Source organism: Stegodyphus dumicola, chromosome 6, assembly GCF_044657685.1.
Source record: "Stegodyphus dumicola isolate Sdum_Otavi_A_Nest chromosome 6, ASM4465768v1".
Lineage (NCBI taxonomy): Eukaryota > Metazoa > Arthropoda > Arachnida > Araneae > Eresidae > Stegodyphus > Stegodyphus dumicola.
The window spans coordinates 34798381-34815335 of NC_140773.1; positions in this window are offsets into that span (position 1 = coordinate 34798381).

A 16955-nucleotide genomic window follows, 5' to 3' on the forward strand; every position below is an offset into this window, starting at 1 on the left:
ATACAGACGAAGGGTATACAAAACCCTTTATTTTTTTTCTTTATATACAATGACTTCCGTACTTCGGAATACAATGACCCTCCACTCGGGGTCTAACTTAAAAGATATCAAAATAAAACTAAACTCTAATTTAACTTTAGAATAAGATTGGCCTTATAATAACAGGAAGCGTATGTAGCACAGAGACTGTGAACACTACAATACGTTTAATTTATCAAGAGGATTAAAACCTCTGGCCTGGAAGGCAAAGTAGCAACTGCGTAACTTCTAAGGTAAGCGGCCTGCTTCGAACTCACGGCTTCCTCTCTTCTGCTTGGCAAAAAGGCCACACTTAAATACTTGGTGTTCGCCAGACAACTTTGCATAAACTCCTTCACGCTTATAATTCTGGCCGGAAGTAGAAAATAAGAAGTGATAGTAAAGATTTAAAATAAAATAAACGTTAGTAAAACTTAAGATCCTTACATACTTCCCGCCAGAGTTAATTAGTTTGAAACTGAGGTCTAAAACGACCTTGTTGAAAACTTTTAGCTCTAGAAACTAACGCGAGGCCAACCTTTTACAATCATAACTTAGCTAGAAACTAGAAAATTTTAAAAGAAAGAAATTTGTTACAATAGCAGCTCCCGGAATATACAACAATCTTTTTTCTTTTTCATCTGTACTGCATCTAAACAGGAGCTTTATTCAATTCTGGTTCCTTCCAGAGATCTGGAAGGAAAACTAGTTTAATGAAATGTTACAGAATGACATTGCAAATAACATATAGAATATACTTTTCTTAACATTCTTATTTCATTCATGACTATTTTAATTATCTCTCCCCGTGCTCTCTGACATGTGTTGTAAAAACACCAAACACGAATGTGTTTCTGTCTATGTGTTCAACACTTCCTCCTACAATCAAAACACTAACGTGTTAAAATTCAACATACGAGACCTCTTAACACACCCTAATTTCAACTCTAGACCCTGAGGTACTATTCTGAAAGTGGCTAACTCTAAAGTGTAGCGTCAGAGAGCCTAACTACATCATTCAACCTTTAACACATATTCACCATGATTTAATCTTTACAGTCACACGAATAACAAATTTTTAACATTACTTTCACTTTTACCATATCACGGTATTTCTAAACATTCAAAATAACAGTTCACATGTATACAAGAACATATCAAGATGCCGTTAATTTTACACATTTGAAAACATACATTAGTAGTACATTGTTAACTTCTATTCTTTTCAAAGCAAGTGCCAATTCTTTCTACATTGAAATAATACTACATTTCAAAAAATCTTTCAGACTAAAACTTCTTTCTTGTTAGAATGTTTTAAATAAAATTTATACAATAACTTTTTACAATATTTAAGTCTTTATACAACGCTATTATACATCAACTTTAGTTTTACGCGCGAGTAATTGAAAAACATAATAAGAAAATCGGTCACAACTCATTTCTCGCCCTTTTGGCGATAAAGGTAGACCTCGCATGAGGTAAAACTTCTTGAAATCTGCCACTTGCAGTAAGAATGAAAGATTAACTTAAGTTTGTAAAGTAACATAAAATTTTACTTATCTTTGTAATATTCAGACATCCTTTTCTGGGGCCAGTCTTTAAAGGTGCTGCAGACCGTAGCTTGGTTGATCCTCCTTCTTGTACGGGCTCGCCCTTCAGTGCTTTCCTCTGGAAGCTTCCGTTTTTCACCAGTACGGCCACCCTTGAACATCTTCCTTTTGTGCTCTGCTTGTGGTCTTGGCCGTTTGAAGGCAGCTGGTCTTGGTGGAACCGGGAAACTTCTGTCGTGATCCTGCTTGGACCTCGTTGTTGGCCGTTCAAATTTTTCTTGTACTTTTTCCTCCGCCGCTGATGGCCCTTCCGCAGTTCGGCGACTTTTGCTGCGGAGAGTTCTGTCGGATGAGTCAATCTTCCGTTTCACAGCCGGGTTATAGTTGCCGTCCTTTCTCCCGGTCTTTTCCACATACGTCGTCCTTCTCCCTTCTTCATTCTGGGGGTGTTCATGAAATCTGTTTTTTGGACGGTGGAACGGCTTCTTTTTCTTTTTACCTTCAGTTTTTCCGCGGGGCAATTTTCTTTTCACTTGCTTCTGTCTCTCATTGGCTTGCCCTTGTACCTGTCGTTTTCCCACCTCTGGAACTTGTACCTGCGGTGTCTGCCGTACCGGATCCTGCAAAAGATCTGAAAAGATTTGCATTTTATTACGATCGAAGTAGGGCTTGATTTGATCAATGTTTGCGGAACAGGTTTCACCATTTCTTGCCTTTAACACTACAACAGCGTGAGTTATTTTTTCTATAACATATGGTCCTTCAAAGCGTGGAAAAAATTTGGCAGTTTTATCTTCTGGTGCTGAAGAAAGTGAATGCTTAATTTTTAGTACTTCATCCCCTACTTTATAAGTTACTCCCCGTCGTTTCAAGTCATAATACAATTTTTGTTTTCTTTGTGCTACTTCCGTATTCTTTTTTGCTTCTTTTATTAGTTTTTCTCTATCACCCATTTTAAATTCTGGGGCTCTTTGTTGCACATAAAATAGTTTATCTAACGGTGTTATAACCTTTCTGCCTAGAAATAACTCAGCAGGAGTTTTGCCCGTTGTATCATGTTTTGCGGTCCTAAGGGCGAAAGCAAATTCATTGACATAGTTATCCCAGCTTTTATGAAAATTTTTAACATAACTACGGATAATTTTCACTATATTTCTGTTGACCCGTTCCGCTATATTTGATTGCGGCCGATACGGGACCATTTTTAAATGACGTATGCCCAGTTTTTGGCACATGTCTTCAAATATATTACTTACAAATTGAGGACCATTATCCAATATAACTTTTAGGGGCGCCCCGTATTTTAAAATATATTTATTTAAAATAGAATCGGTAACTAATTTCGCGGACGCTCGTTTTAAGGGAACAATTTCGGTCCATTTACTAAAATGATCAACTATAACAAGGAGATAGCGACTTTTGTTTAACTGACTTTTTGGGAAAGGGCCCAATGAATCGATGCCGATTATTTCATTTGGAAATTCGGATTTAATACTATTTAGAAACCCGGCCGGGCGGAAATTAATATAATTAACGGCTTGACATGTTGGGCAGGACTGGACATACGCCCTTGTTAACTTTTGCAGTTCAGGAAAGTAGACTGCCTCGCGTACGCGTTGAGTAGTTTTTCGAATAATAGCATGAGAAGCTAAAGGGCTGTCATGGAGCTCTTGCAGGATATTTAATCTAAGACTAGCTGGGATAACAGGTCGAAATTCGTTGTTGGAATTCGTAGTTTTTGTATAAAATAATAGACCATCTATTAGTTCGTAATGGGCCGCCCTATTTCTTATCGCCACAATATCTTGGTGGCTAAAATTTTCAGGATCCTTCAAATACTCATAAATACTTCCAAACTCAGGATCCTTACCCAGTTCGGTTATTACAGTTTCTCGGGAATTTATTGTACGCGCTGTCAGCATTGCAACTTTTACGGCATTACCCTGTTCGTCTAATTTAATTCGTGACAGGGCATCTGCTACGATATTTTCCTTTCCGGGGGTATGCTTGATTACCAGATTATATTCTTGCAGCTTGAGTGCCCATCTTATTAACCTTGGGGATAAATTTTTCCCAGAGTACAATCTAGTTACCGCCGCATGATCAGAATATACTGTTATCGGCGTCTTTCCAAAATAGACTCGGAACTTTTGCACTTCTAACAGAACTGCAAGTGCCTCTCTCTCGGTCGCGGAATAGTTTCTTTGTGTTTGATTTAAAGTTCGGCTAAAAAATGCCACGGGCTGCTGATTTTGCGAAAGTACCGCTCCTACCGCATAATCCGAAGCATCCGCTGAAATTTCTAAATTTTCATCCTTTTCAGGAAATTTCAACACAGGGGCTTGCGTTAATGCTTGTTTTAATTTTTCGAAAGCACTATTGGCTTCGGCCGTCCACGAGAATCTTGCCTTTTTCCTTTTAGTTTTAACAATGGCTCAGCGATAGCTGCAAAATCTTTTATAAAGGACCTATAATATGAACAAAGTCCTAGAAAAGAAGAGAGCTTCTTTGCCGTGTTTGGAGTCGGATACTTTTGTACAGCGATTATTTTTGATTCATCTGTCTCGGTCCCTTTTTGCGATATTTTGTAACCTAAATATTTTAATTCAGGGGCTGCAAATTTGCATTTTTCGACATTAACTTTTAGACCGGCCTCATTTAATAAAGAAAACACCTGTCTTAAATCCTGTACATGTTGGTCTAGATTATCACTAGTAATAATGATATCGTCTAAATAGATAAATGTGGACTTTCCGAGAACAGGTCTTAACACAATGTCCATGCATCGCTGAAATGTTGCTGGGGCGCCTGAAAGGCCAAACGGCATTCGCAAAAATGCATAAGTGCCAGACTTGGTTATAAAAGCAGTCTTAGGCACGTCCTCAGGCCTGATCCCTATTTGAAAATAACCATTCGTTAAGTCTAAAGTCGTCATAAATTTGGTTGATTTTATGTTCCTTAAAATTTCTTCTATAATCGGTAACGGATATACCGGATATTTCGTTATGGAATTTAATTTACGGTAATCAATAGCGAATCTCCACCTTTTTGGATGCTCCAAAGGATAATCATTATTTTTCTTACATAAAACCACCGGACTAGCATAACTACTTGAGATAGGCGTTATGATCTTTTTACGTAGCATATCGGTAATATGCCATTCTATAATTTTTTCCTTATTCTTATCATACCGGTATGGTTTTTGACGAACCGGCAATGCATCTCCGGTGTCAATACTATGGTTAGTAACCTGGGTAAATCCTGGAATATCACTAAATAAGGAAGCAAATTCACTTACCACTTGTCGGATTCTATCTTGCTCGTCATTAGGCAGGTGGTCGAGATTTAACCTTGGCGGTTCAACCTTTTCTACACGCACTGGTTTCATCGTCAGCTTAAGAGACGCTTCATTAAAATCCAGTGTAGCTTGTGCGTCTGAAAGAAAGTCTATTCCTAGTATTAAGTGTGCTTGCAAATTCTTTACTATAAAAAACATCACCTTTACTTGTTCGTCCTTGATACGGATGTACAAAGGTACTTTACCTACGCACTTACATTGTTCTCCTTGCGCCGCTAATACTGTTGTATTATCCGCATTATATATGCGGTATTTGCGAAAATACTTTCTAAAAAAGACTTCTGCCACACAGGAACACTGCGCGCCGGTATCCAGGAGTGCGGTGGCCGGGATATTATTTACCAAGACTTCAATCTTTGGAAGAGTTAAATTTTTCACCATTACTGTATTTAACTTGTAGGAAGAGGGGTTTTCGTGGCCTTCGGATTTCCGCACCCTCTCGTCAGCAGAAATCCGTTTTAGTTTAAATTATTTTTCCTTTCGGTGCTTTCCTTCTTTCTCCACTGGCCTTGAGACTTTTTTCCTGGGTTGCTATTGAACTGTCGACGTTCGCCGGCTGTTTTTGAATGCTCGGGTTTCCTTGCCCACTGATTTGCTTTTTCTCCGTAGCCATGTGCTTGAGTTTGCTGTAGTCTTGGCGTACCAAATTGGTTTCGCTGTTGATATTGGCGTCTTCTTTCGACGTCCGCCGTTCTTCTACTTTCAAACTGGATTGTTAGCTCAAATAATTTTTCCAGTGTAGTCGGATTTCTCAATTCAATAAAGTCTTGCACTTGGGGTAGTAACCTCGGCAAAATCACTTGAATTATTTCAGGATCCGGACGGTTTCCATACAAGAGCTTGAAAACGTGAATTTTTCTTAAAATAAAACTCGAGAGGTTTTCCATTCTTTGTTGATATATACTGAAAAGTTCTGTTTCTAATTTCGCACGATCCCTTACAACAGGGAAGGCTTTTAGTAGGGCAGTCTTGAAATTTTCGTAGGTATAGGTGGGACTTCCTGCTTGACCCAAGAGACTTGTGCCGATACATTTGAACCAGTTAAGCGCTTGGCCCCTCAAAGCGCTGGTAGCTAAGGTAACTTTTTGAAACTCGTGCACGGGGTAGAGCATGAAGTGGTCATCCAATTTTTCCAAAAAACTGGTTACCTGTGAGTTTCCATTAAACGTTGCTTCTGGTTTCATCGAAGCGCGCATGGTCTGGACAATGTACCCAAATCCTTCCAGGGCGGCAGCTGGCATTTCTGGATTCTGAGCTGTTTCTGCAGGCAGCACAGGTTCTTCTTGAAACTCGGCCATGGTTATTCTTCGTCGGGCGCCACTATCAGGTTCAATGTTTCTTCTAACCTTCTTCGGAAACATACAATGACCTGACTAGAACAGAGAGCTTACTAAAGCTATGTTCACTAATTGTAGTAAGTAGACAGGATACAGACGAAGGGTATACAAAACCCTTTATTTTTTTTCTTTATATACAATGACTTCCGTACTTCGGAATACAATGACCCTCCACTCGGGGTCTAACTTAAAAGATATCAAAATAAAACTAAACTCTAATTTAACTTTAGAATAAGATTGGCCTTATAATAACAGGAAGCGTATGTAGCACAGAGACTGTGAACACTACAATACGTTTAATTTATCAAGAGGATTAAAACCTCTGGACTGGAAGGCAAAGTAGCAACTGCGTAACTTCTAAGGTAAGCGGCCTGCTTCGAACTCACGGCTTCCTCTCTTCTGCTTGGCAAAAAGGCCACACTTAAATACTTGGCGTTCGCCAGACAACTTTGCATAAACTCCTTCACGCTTATAATTCTGGCTGGAAGTAGAAAATAAGAAGTGATAGTAAAGATTTAAAATAAAATAAACGTTAGTAAAACTTAAGATCCTTACAGAGGTAGGAGATGAGTGATGTAATCTATTTGTTTTATATTAACTTTCTCACATTGTCTTTCAAAAATTTGCAGGTAGGTTGCAATGTCAGAAGTTCCTGTAAATTTAGGGATTAGGTGTTGAATATTTGTTCCAATAGCTGCATTTGAAGCAAAGGCGGCATAGTTAGGGTTTGAGCTAGCAGCTGCCAGGTTTAATTTTAAACGTTCCAATTCTAATAAAAGTTCTTGTTCTTTTCTTTGACGTGTCTCCAGATCGTTGCTTTCACGTTGTTTTTGTTGTCTAGTTTCGATTAAAGTTTCCAGAAGATTCCTGGTAAAAGCCTCATCATAAGTGTCAGAATTGACAATAAGATCTTTAAGATCTATTACTCACATAGTGTCGTTTACAGTGAAACCCAGTTCTGCAGCGAGAGTTTTTAAATCCTCTTTTCGTGCTTTGGCAAGGTAAGCCATAATTATATGAGAGGTCAGGGGGGAGGGAAAATATGAAGTTGAATTTGTTGTTATTTCGATTTTATTCACAATACAGTATTTTAGAATTAATAATTATACCTTTAAGTAAAATGTATATACCCCTATTAAACAGCATGTATGAATGTAAACAATGTTACTCGTACATTTATATACCACTATTAAACAGTATTTATAAATGTAAACAATAATACTCACAAAGTTTATTATTTCGGAGTCGTAAAAATATCATAAAATGCTCTCATAAATTCAACTTGTATCAAGAAAATAACATATAATAAATTGCTCAAAAATTGTTTACTACTTAGCAAAACATACAAAACATACATAAATGTCTTACCATAAGCTTTTATATTTAAGCTGAATTCTTCGAAATCTGAATCTTAACAAAATATTAAACTGATTAAGCAATACACACTTAGTAACTCTTTTACTTTATTTAAATAGTCATTCGATTTTATTCATAATTATTTTCTTTCCCTTCAAGAAATATTTTTTAAGACATGCATTCATTAAAAGAAAACAATCGTATTTTCTTAAAGTATTATACTATAATCATTTTCTCAAAATGTTCGTCGAAAGATAAATCAACAAGTACAATATTTTATTTTATGTAGAATAAAACATTTAATAAGGAACAACAGCACTCAAAGGAAATAAAAATATTAAAAGATTTGACGTAAACACATCATAAATCATCGCTAGTCTAAACATTTCGGCGGGGGGAAAACATCTGCTGCTGTATGTCAGAAGCGAAACTAATAAATTCTAATGAACAACGTCAATTAATATATTCAAACTTTAACATCAAAACATGTATTCAGTGAAGCAATATTATTCACAAATTAATTTACTATGCGCATTAACATTTTAAAATAACAAATTACAGTTCAAGAAATAACGTTTGTTTAACAGAAAGCCGTTTGCTTTCGTTTAATACTCTTATGTAGTATCCATAAATGAGATTTCAGTAAAGAATTTACATTTGCTTTAAGAAGCAGCTTATAATAAATAATCAGTTTAAAAGAACTTTAAACTCAGATTAAACGATAATGTAAACGAAACTTATCTTTTCTGTTCAAATTGTCCAGTTGATGATTCGATGTGCTAGCAGCACGGTATGACAATTTTAATTCCAGAACTGGTTTCCAGAATATTTGACCAGTAGTCCACACCTGAAAAGAAACTGAGCCGATCTCCAGCAACTAAAAGTTAAATTCGGGAGTAAGAGCTTGTTAAAGCCAAACAGAAATTCTAAACATTTTGTTGCGCCATTTTGGATTCAAATTTAGTTGGGCGCCAATGTGATGTAGCCGTTCCTCAATAGACACTAATGCCGGCTAGCTTTAAAAGGATTTATTAACAGAGCACACAGGAACGGTTACAAACAAAAGAAATACACATAAAAATGAAACATATACCAAATGGAACATCAAACATTTGAATAACATAACATAGTAAACTATCATCATGGCGGCTGGAGGTCGACTGACGTTTTTTCATATCGCCACGAGATGGCGTTTAAATAAAATAGTTCGGTTACAGTTCATGAGTTCATGGCGTGAATAAAATAGTTCAATTACACTTAAATAGGTCTGTTACAATATAAAATTAAAAATAGCATACAACGGTAAGGCACTTTCTGGTTTTGCTGAAAATGCAATCAATACAGAAGCAACAACAATTCAAGCTGTTATAGTATGTTCATCATTTTCAAAATACAAAGAAATTGTTGGACTGATACCAGTACTTAATATGACTGCTGAAGATGAATTAGATATATGTAGAATATAAGCAATTAATTAATTATTAAAATTAATAATAATGCACATTCTGTAGTGTTTTGTCTTTTGTACAGTATGCAGAAAAGGTTAATGATTTTAAACAGTGTACGAAATGTATGATCGAAAAACTAGTGTTAAGAAATCAATAACATTTCATCATTAGAATCATTAGCATTTCTATGAAATATTGTAATCTATAAGTATGCGGTATTTAATTGTGTAATATAAAAAAACCACTTAATATTTTTTATTGATTGCAAATTGCAGTTTTATTAATTTTCGTTTGGTATCTATTCTTCCAAACACTGTGTAATTCGCGTTTTTTTAAATATTGCCGTTATTTATGTTTATTGGATTATCTCAATAAATGAATGTTGGAAATCAGGTTTTAGTTTTATTAAATTTAAGCATATTCTATTTTCTTCGCTTACTTTTTATGTGCTTGTGATAACAAAGAAATTCATAACAAATAGAAACAAAACGTTTCATCGTATGCTATTTAACGAAGAGCTTACTTTAATGTACTTAGCTTACTATAGTGTACTATATTATTTAAATTATTTCTGTAAACAAAAGAAATGTTATTGATTATAAAAGGTGCATGAAATAATCATTGTAATCTACCATTATTCTAAAATGTAGAAACTAAAAATAAGTAAATACATTAACATATGATCGAAGGAAATGGTGTTAAGAAACATCAGTATTACCAGTAAATACTGCAATCCATAATTATTGCACTTTTAATTGCTTAGTTATTTAAAAAACACAAATATTTTTTATTAATTGGAAATTTAGTTCTATTACCTTCCTTCCGCTATTTATATTTTCAAACACTACTACTTTATATTTTTACTTAAATAATGCTGACATGTATGTTGTTTGTTAGGTTATTATTTCATTTTAGATATGAATATGAGAAGTTATCAGATTAAGGTATATTTTTTATCACATTTATTAACTACTTTATACTGTCTTTCATTTGCATATCTTGGAGATATAGAAGTTAAGGATTATATTTTTTACTGTATTCGCGTTTTACAGTTTCACATTAATTAATTATTAATTATTTCACAGTTTCACGTTAATTAATCACTAATTAATTAATTAAGAACTGCTTCCTAATTTATCATGAATTATCAGGGGCAATTTTCAATGTCTCTGAGATTTAACAGAAATAAATGTGACAATGCTGTTATCAGAAACGCTCTTTTATTGCCCACATATATACAGTAAGACCCCGCTTAACGCTGTTTCGTTTAGCGCTGTTTCGGTTTAGCGCTCTTTTATTTCAACCCGAGGATTCCACGAAATCGCTCGCAGCATACGGGGATTCCCCGAAATATTATGCAGCGATAGGTTTCAAATACATATCCGAAAGAGTGTACTTGTATTTCTTGTTTGGTGCGGTATTGTACAGACATATTTTGAAGGGGTAAATGTGGAAGATGTCGAAGAAATAATTCAAGAAGCAGCGGCTAGTCTTTCTAATGATGAGCTCAAGGAATTAACTGAACAAGAAGAAAACAAAAATGTTGACAGCAGTGATTCAGAAGAAGAGCAAAAAGAACTTTCGATGGCGTTTGTAAAAAGGAGTTTGTCTACCATAACTGAAATAATGGATCAATTCATTGAAAATGATCCGAATTTTGACAAGAGCTCAAAAGTAAGGCGTGGTGTTAGAGATGCTCTATCCGTTTATGAAGAACTTTTAAGGGAACAATGCAAAAGAAAAAGGCAAACAACATTAAATGCTTTTGTCACAAAAAGGCAGAACACTGAAAACGCGGAAGGCTAACTAAATATGACTGACTGAGAATTTTATTTGTTTTTTTTAAGAATATTCGTTTTGTTATTTATATTTTGTTTTCATTTTTGCAAGAAATAATAATGTGGTATTAATTTGGGCTTTAAGAAATAAATGTTTGGTTTTATTTTTATTAAAAAAACATACTTTTTAAATTTAATACCTAACCAATTTCCTAGCCATCTTCCCCTAACCCCAATATTTACATGTAAAGATAGCCTCGTTTAGCGCTGTTTCGCATTACGCTCTACTTTGATGGAACGTATCCCCCGCGTTAAGCGGGGTCTTACTGTATCTATATATCTTTACTTTTATTTATGTCTAATTGAGTTTTATTTTCTTAAAACCTACTATTTATGGAAGAACCTTCTGGAACGAATTCTTACCGGTTTAGCCCAGAATGTTCTCTAACACAGGCCGAAAGCTATATAAACCCTGCTGGTCCGCAGTCAGTCAGAGTGTGTGCCTCGTCGAGAGGGCGAGTGAGAGTGCCTCGTAAAGTGCGAGATAGTTAGTATCGAGTTGGTGTCTTGTCTAGCGAGTCAATCCCTGCGGAGTCGATCGAGTTGACAGCCGGGCAGCGAGTGCCGAGTGGGTCGTCGAGTTCACCGAAGGAGTGTCTTAGTGTATCGCGGTTAGTGCATCGTCGAGAGAGCGTGTTGAGCTCCGGGAATGACTGAACCGAAGAATCGGGAGCCTGCTCTGTGTGTCGTCGAGTGCATCGCGAGTTGTAGCGTGGAGTCTCGAGAGTACGTGGAGTTCCGAGGACGACCAAACTGAGTCGGAAGCTGTACTCTAGTGCTTTGCAGTGAAGCTATCTCCACCGTTATTGGCTGACAGTGTGAATTCTGTGTCGCTGATTGTTCCAGCGTGTTTATAGTAGAGTTTTGACGACTGTAAAAAGTGCTATTGGAGCTGTCCTGATTAATATTGGCTAAATAAATTGTGTTTCGATACTTCATCAAGTGTCGTCGTTATTCACTCCAAATCTACGAACCCCGTACGAATGTGAAGGAAGAAAATAACGTAACAACTGGTGTCAGAAGATAGAGAAAAACGTAACAATATATATATAATGTAATATAAACAAAGTCAGAAGTAACTGATGAGCAGGAGGAGGAATTTTGATAGCGTAGAAGTGATGATCTACAATGACTAAAAAATTGGAGGCGAAGGGAGATTAAATCTTGTTTTATTTTCAGCAACATAATGCGGCTACACACAAGTCAGCACATTAAATGTGCCTGTTTCAGAAGGCTTACATTTTTGATAGATTTGCAGAAAAAAAAAAGAAGCAGACAGGCTGCAATCCAGCTAAGGCAAAGCATAGAAAGAAAGTGCTTAATATTAATAGGATGAAATCTTAAGCCAAACTGAGTTTGTTTTGGTTCTCAAAGCATTTTGTTTGGATAGTTAATATTGTTGTAAAATTATCATTGGCTGCTTGAGTTTTAGTTCAGTTTACATCACCAGAATTCATATGAGATATATGTTTCTCGAAATGACGCAGTGCAAATAGATGTTGCTATTTTTAGAATAGAGAAGGGAAATTAATTTACGCTGCTAATTTAATCTTTTACATATTCTTTATTTTTCTTACACACACACATATATGTATAAATTTTAGGCATCTAATTATGTGTTAGAAAAGATTTGATTCCCCTAATATTTATGCACACAAAAGTAAAACCGGGCTTGTATTGTTACCAAGTATTTTATAATACTGATTAATGCTCGGCAGGATTTTGTATTGTTTAAAGTTCATTCGCCTTAAATGAGTTCTAGAATTTTTAAAATAATAAATAAATTTTGGTTTTATAGCAGTTTCTCAAAGCCTAAATACCAGAACGAGTATCATAATGACTCAAACTGTTTTAAGCAGCGACAAAAATAAAATACGAGCCAGAAGGGAACATTAAGAGAATGTAAAGAATCCTCTAAATGAAGTATATTTATGCGTTTTTATCTGACACAATTCATAACATTCCATTTTTTTTACTTTTTTACTAAATCAAAGCATACACATCATTGCCGAAAAAACACAAGAAACAGAAATTCGATTAAAATTAGCAACTTCTGTTGTTAAGTAACTTAAAAGCGTATTATTTTATAAAACAATGTTCTAAGTGAAATGAGATAAGATTCATTTTTGAATGACATCGTCTCTCCAGACTCTTGTTAGAGGTCGGAATGTCAATAAAAGAGTTTATTTTATGCATGAAAGAAATGCCAATATTTCATTTTTTCAATTTAGTTCCTCTTGGTATCTCGCAGTTTAATGGAAAATCTGCCTCGTCTCTGCATTGCTTCTGAAAAAAAAATAAAATAAAATTACATAAATAAGCATATTATTGATTTCTTTACTCAATGGAAGCAATTTGTGTGCTCTGACAGAATACATATAATTTATTTCTTTTCAATTTAATTTTATTATGTGAATGTCTGAAGAATTTTGATTAAACGGACGGTATAAAAGTGCTTGAAGATAATATTTCTTTTACATTGAAAAGAAACTTTATAATATTATTTTTAAGTAGTTTTGTGCATCCTAGCCAGTTTAAGTGTAATAAACTCCGGGAACAAAAAATGGTATTCAAAAGGAGAAGAATAAGAATAAAAATATCTAAAATCCACTCATAAATCACTTAATGTAAGCTATTTACAGGGATAAAATTAAAAGAAAGGGATACAAAGTTCATTTATAAATTATATAAGTTATTTATAATGCATCAAATCCTAAAGTATTAAGTGAGAGAGCAGTTACTGATTACAGTAAAAATTGCTTCTTGTAACATTTGTTTACATTTCTCTAGCAAGTTGGTAGTCGAAATAAGGGTAAAACTCCCAACTCTTGTGTAATAAAGGATTGATGCCTCCATGGAGGACATTTTAAGGGAAGAACTTCTATTGATGTTGCAAGTTATTCAGTTTTAGTACTTTCAAAATAAGAGCAATATTATGCGAATAGTGTAGAACATAAGTAGGTAAAAATATTATTTCATTGCTCAAAGAGTAATGATATTTTGAAGCATATTTAGATAAATTGGAAATCATTTTTTAAAATTTTATGGCTAGAAATATATATATATATATATATATATATATATAATTGTATGATCTTAAATTCATTTAGTGCGAAAACAAGTTACTACTACTTGCGCAATTGCTGCAAAGTAAGTTAATAATAATTTTAAAATAATTCTACTTTAATTAAACTTAGGAGATATTATAATCAATTAATCAATATTGTTTAGGAAATAAATTATATATATATATATATATTTGTTAGTACTGAGTAATAGATAATAATTCTTTGATTTTTGAAGAAGCAGACGAAAGAATTATCGACAAAGCCACGTTGCTCGATTATGTTTCGATGAATTGCAAAAATTATCAAAGAAATTCTTTAAATTAAAAACACTTAATTGAAAATATATTAATTCAAAATTTAAAGTATTTTAAATTTTTGAAGAAATTAAAAAAAATAATTGTATAATGATAAAGTCATACTAATAACAAAACCAGTCATTAAGATATAACCTACTACAAATTGAATGAAGTTGGGTACATAATATATAAATTATATAAACTTTTAAAATTTTTAATTTTAAATATTAAAAATTAGTAACTTTGAAATCCAAAGCAGTAGATTTTACAAATTACTAAGAGTAAGGCGAATGGAGAAACCAAAATTACGGAAAAGACAAAATTGGATAAGTTTTGTAAATATAGAAATCATAAAATATTTAAATTGGAAAGGTAAAAGTAAACTTAAATTTCCAAAATTAAATTTAAATTGATAAAATAAAGACTGATTAAAGAAAACTGCCAATGAGCAAAACCAAAATAGGGAAGTAAAATATGATGATGAGAACCAGTACAAAAAAATTGCTGAAATTTAATTAATTAATTAATTACACTAATAGCAATTATTAATTAAACAATATTTATCTTCAGATTTCTCTATGCGTCTCATTATGTATATTACATATTCATATGGGGTATTTTTTTAATGTCAAAATCTGGATAGAATAATTTAAATCTTGCTAGGAAGTACAGTCAAAAGCATATTAGCACAAAAGTTGTTCCAAGAACTTTTCCCTTCTTCAGAGCCGGCGACAGAAGTAAAATGTCCGATACTCTTGTTGTGGTACAAATCCTAGTGACGGAGGTGACTCAGAAGTGACAACACACTACACGGTTTCAATATCTAGCGAAAAGCGATCTGTACAGAAATTAAAGTACCCACCATTTATCAAAATCACTTTCGTTCCGAGTGAATTTCATTTGAGTTTATTAAGCTGCTGCATTTGAGTTTACCAAGTCTAATAAACGGCGGTTTGTATGTTATAAACCGTGACATCAGTATTACATGTTTAAAATAAAACAATGATTATCAAATAATTCATTAATTAATCGAAAAAAATAATTTTAAAATTGTACTAAAATTAAACTATTTATGTAATTTTTAAATTTTTTATAAAAATATGTTTATGAGGAATTTTATCTTTTACAAACAACTAGTCTATCTGTATTTGTTCCTATTGTTCAACAACAGGTTTTCGATTTCATAAAACTGTTGACAGGTGTTTGATCAACACCTTTTATCTGTTCAAGAATTTTTCTTAGAAATTTCATTTCTTATCTAGATTCAGTTGACGATGGCATGGTATCACGTTTCTCCGTATCATTTTTGTTGCCAGTTTCTGAAGCTATTTTAACGTTTTCACAGTCAGTTTTTTTATACAATGGTCTCAATATTGCTTAAGATCAATTGACGCCAGATATTCTAAAACTGAATTTTCAAAACGTCCCTCGCTGATGCCTGAAATATTAGCTGCAGTTTGAAATTACTCCGAGGCTTCTTATACATAAAAGCAACATTTTTGAAAAACGTTTTAACTGATTTTAAGAGACTAACTCCCTGCATTGGCTATAATGCATGGTTTCTAGCAGAGGCACCATCTTAAGGCACATCTCTTCGAAGTGCTTGTATTTTTACAGAATTCAATTCCATTCTGTGGCTTGTATACATTTAGCATCCCAAGTAAAACGTCTGTATCCAGTTATTAGTTGCAACCTTCTTATCATGCAATGCTTCGTCCTTCTCATCATGCAAGTTTTGATGGACAATATTGGATTTCACTTTCTCCAACTTTTGAGCTATGTGCCAGTTGATATAAAATTCTCTCCTAGCAATTAACGCGTTAGTGCAGAAAGCTGTAGAAATGGAAACATTTTTTAGGTTTAAAACTTAACACCATTTTAGAAAAGCAATTTCAGCGTCTCTCGACTTTCTGTCGTTTTGCTTTTCCATGAAACATTCGCATTCTTTATTAGCTCTTCATTACTTATAATTCCTTGTTTAAACGTAAACTGCACAATGCTGTATGGGAAACACCTGGTTTAAGTGTAGTTTTTCTGTGTCTGTACTTATTAAGAATATTAAAATCTTTTAACAGTTTATTTTATTTGTTTAGGCTTAAATCGTTTCGCTTGGCATTTTGGTATGTAACAAGTTAAGCACACAGAAAATTAAAAAAAAAAATGCTTTCTTCCAGTGATTAATTCAAATTTCAAAATTTCCATTTCTAACCAGCTGATAGATTATTCATGGTCTGTTTAGCCTATCTTCCTCTTTCATGATTGGAAACACTAATGCTTTCCTTCCTTTTTCTTCAGACTACAGTTACCACTTCCCTTTCCATTAAAAACTCTTAAAGTACCGTAATGCTTAGAAGCATTTCGTAAACTTTTTTATAACTATTATGAACATAATGTGTCTATCCTAAAGGAAATAATTTTATGTGGATATCTTAAAAGCTGGGGTACAAAAGTTGCATTTGCTCCTTCTATAAATTAGTATTCGAGAAAACCTTACTTTTCTGCAATGTCTGTAGAGGATTGTTTTTGTTAATCTTAAGATAAGGATTTTCTTCTACTCTGATGTCCACCGAGGACAAAGAACTCTGTTAAGCATTGTCTCACTAACACGAACTGGAGGGGGAGGTTTTAAGTTTTCGGTCAAACAGCTTTATTGAAGTATTACATATCTGAATGATAAAGCTAATAT